The sequence below is a fragment of the Corvus brachyrhynchos genome, unplaced genomic scaffold, assembly GCF_000691975.1.
Source record: "Corvus brachyrhynchos isolate BGI_N302 unplaced genomic scaffold, ASM69197v1 scaffold281, whole genome shotgun sequence".
NCBI classification, from domain to species: Eukaryota; Metazoa; Chordata; class Aves; order Passeriformes; family Corvidae; genus Corvus; species Corvus brachyrhynchos.
This window is the reverse complement of record NW_008236509.1, coordinates 5,972,161-5,975,528: the sequence shown is the minus strand read 5'-3', so window position 1 is coordinate 5,975,528 and position 3,368 is coordinate 5,972,161. Positions and strand designations below refer to the sequence as shown.

General features: G+C 39.7%; 1 pseudogene; it reads right to left on the bottom strand.

Annotated features, from left to right (window-relative positions):
• Nucleotides 1–1,419: 1,419 nt before the first annotated feature.
• On the bottom strand, nt 1,420–3,040 carry LOC108444699 (annotated as a pseudogene).
• Between the last annotated feature and the right edge of the window lie 328 nt (nt 3,041–3,368).

Below are 3,368 nucleotides of genomic sequence, written 5' to 3'. Positions count from 1 at the left end.
TGTCTCATTTCCTGTAGCATTCAACGTTCGACTTCCTAACAAATCAATTTCCTGAGGGTCCCAGGAGAGTGTCGTGTTTAACCCCTTAAGTAATTTAAGCGTACAAAAACTTGTATTAGTATTGGTGTCAGAACAATTTTCTGTTGAATATCGCGCAAAAGCCGCAGGATCAAAGCCGGGAATTCCCACCAAACACGTCCGAAAAGGTTCTGTTGCAGATGCTAATGATAAACAAAAGGCACTAGTGTTGGTAGCATTAGCCCATGTAACCCATAAGTTTTTTCTTGGTTCTACAGAATGTAACGCTGCTTCATCATTTTTAACATAGATTCCTATAAACACAAGAATAATAATATAATACATTTTAAGTTGCTGTCACAGAGTCTTCCTCAGCTGTTGTTGCTGTTTTTGTCTGCAGAGCTGGCTTGACCCACTTGGCTGGAACCCAAAATGTAGTTGACTTATCGTTGGATGTTCCTGTTGAAACACAAGCATAACCCCGCCCCCAAGTTAACAAGGTATGGACATCATTAGACCATTGTTGTGAGTGCGGATCCCACACAAGAACCGGTGCATTCCAGTCGCACAATTTTTGTGATGAAAATTGGAGTTGAATAGGTGTAAAATAACGATGCGTACCAAACAAAACGGGATTTTTCCAATTGAGTACATAACATGCTTTCGTTACTATGTCTTGGGGTGAGAGGGTAATCTCCCCCTCTTTTTTCAAAAGTGGCAGCATGCGTTTAAGATCTTGGTGACGACGTTCAATTATAGCTTGACCGGTACTGTTGTGTGGTACCCCTGTAAGGTGTTGTATATTCCACTGTTGTAAAAATTTTCCTGTCCATTGGCCTTTATAGGCAGGGGCATTGTCAGTTTTAATCTGTGTAGGTCTCCCCAGGGCTGCAAAGGCCTGCAGCCAATGTGACTTGACTGCTCGAAAGGCAGTAGTAGTAGATGCTGTAGCCCAAATGGCATGGCTATATGTGTCAACTGACACATGAATATACTTAAGTCTCCCAAAAGGAGGATATTCTGTTACATCGGTTTGCCAAAGTGTTTGAGGTGACAACCCCCTGGGATTAACTCCCACATTTTGAAGAGGTGTCACTTTTGCACAATCGGGACATGCCGCAACAATAGCTCTAGCTTGTGCTCTGGGAATATTAAATTCTTCAGTCAATCCTCTAGATGACTGGTGAAAAAATTCATGTGAAAGTCGAGCTTGTTCAAAAGCATTGCCAATAAGCGTAGGGGCTGATACCAGGGAGTCAATTATAGCATTTCCTTCAGTAAATAAACCAGGGAGCGAGGTATGACTGCGAACATGAGTGCACCATAAAGGTTCTGTTCTTTCTAGAATAAATCCATGCAATTCAGATATTAACAACGATATAACTGAACTGGAAGATTTACCTAAAATAGCAAAATCTAAGCGATTAAGAAGTCCTACTACATAAAAGGAGTCAATAACTAGGTTTAAAGGTACATTATAAAAATACTTCAAAGCTGCAATAACCGCACGCAGTTCCAATGCTTGTACTGATTGATTCTTCATAATATACACTTGAGACTGCCACTTATTTAAATCATCCTTCCAAGCAAATCCGTACTTATTCGTTTTCCCACCAGCATCTGTGAATACAGTCAAGGCATTAGAAATAGGTTTAGACAAAATCAAAGGAGGACGTGCTATAATCGAGGAAGTCTTAAACAAAGGATGCGATGGATAATGAACTGACAGAGTGACATTGGCAGTTGCTATAGTAAACACAACAGAGTTTTGGCACCATTCTTCAATAAGTGCAGGTTTTTCCCAAGGAACATAAATAACTTCAGGTTCTTGTCCAAAAACTTGTCGGAGGCGCTGTCGGGCTTTTAGAATTAAAAGTGCAATGTATTCTGTAATTGGTGTAATTGTCACTGGAAGGGTATATGATGGAAAAACCCATTCCAGGATAAATAATCGTTTTTCATAAAATTGTGCAATAACAGCAGATAGGCAGGGTAATGTTCCAATAACAAAGATATTAATAGGATAGGTCAAATTCACTCTATAAACCTGTTGTTCCGCAATTTTCTTCTCTATTATTTTCAAATTTTCCTCAGCTTCTTTTGATAACTGTACTGCATCAGTAGGCTGTCGTGGTCCTGATAATAAATCAAATAAAGGTTTCAAATCTTCGTTAGTGATTCCACACCACGTTTGAACCCATTGTATGTCCCCGACAAGTTTTTGTACATCATTAATTGTTTGAATATCCTTATACAATTGCAATTTGGCGGGTCGAACCCTGTTTTCCGTTACAGTAAGTCCTAAATAGGACCAGGGGGCCAATCGTTGTAATTTTTCAGGGGCTATATGCAACCCAAACTTTTCTAATTGTTCTATTAACTCTTCTTCCAATTCCTGAGATATTAATTGTTCACTGGCAATTAAAATGTCATCCATATAATGGTACACTAAAAGATTGGGATGTGCTTGTTTCCATGGCTGCAAGGCCAAATCAACGAACCATTGACAAATAGTTGGACTGTTTTTCATTCCTTGGGGAAGGACCACCCATTCATACCTCTTAGAGGGACTTGCTACATTTTTTTCGGGAACAGAAAAGGCAAATCACAAGGTGTCATCAGGGTGCAAAGGAATAGAAAAGAAACAATCTTTTAAATCAACAATCAATAAATTCCAATTTTGTGGCAAGGCCGCTGGGGAAGGGATTCCTGGTTGAAGTGCGCCCATAGGTTTCATAACCTGATTAACAGCTCTTAGGTCATGTAATAGTCTCCATTTCCCTGATTTTTTCTTAATAACAAATATAGGGGTATTCCATTCACTCGTGGATGGTTTAATATGGCCTAATTGTAATTGTTCATCTACTAGAATTTTAACAGCTTCTAATTTTTCTTCATTTAAGGGCCACTGAGGAATCCAGACAGGTTCATCCGAAGTCCATGTGAGTTTCAATTTAGGAAGCTGATTTACCTCAGTGGCCCCTATGCTAAAGGGTTCTTTGTTTGTAAAGTCACATTCCATTGACTAAGCACATCTCGGCCCAAAATCCATAAAGTAGTACACATCACGTAAGGACGTGTCCATGCTTGCTGTCCTTCTAAAGTATCTTTGAAACATATCAAGTCGATACTTTGTTTGGTCTGAGCATGTCCTCCTACTCCAGTCACTGCAACAGAGATATTTTTCAAAGGCCAATGTTTGGGCCATACCGAGAAAGGTATGATAGTTACGTCTGCCCCTGTATCCATCATCATTGACACAGGGCCAATTTCCTCATTGCTCCTTTGAATCGTTACTTCCCTATATGGTCTCTCAGAACCAATTTGAGTAGTAAATAGAACCATGGGTT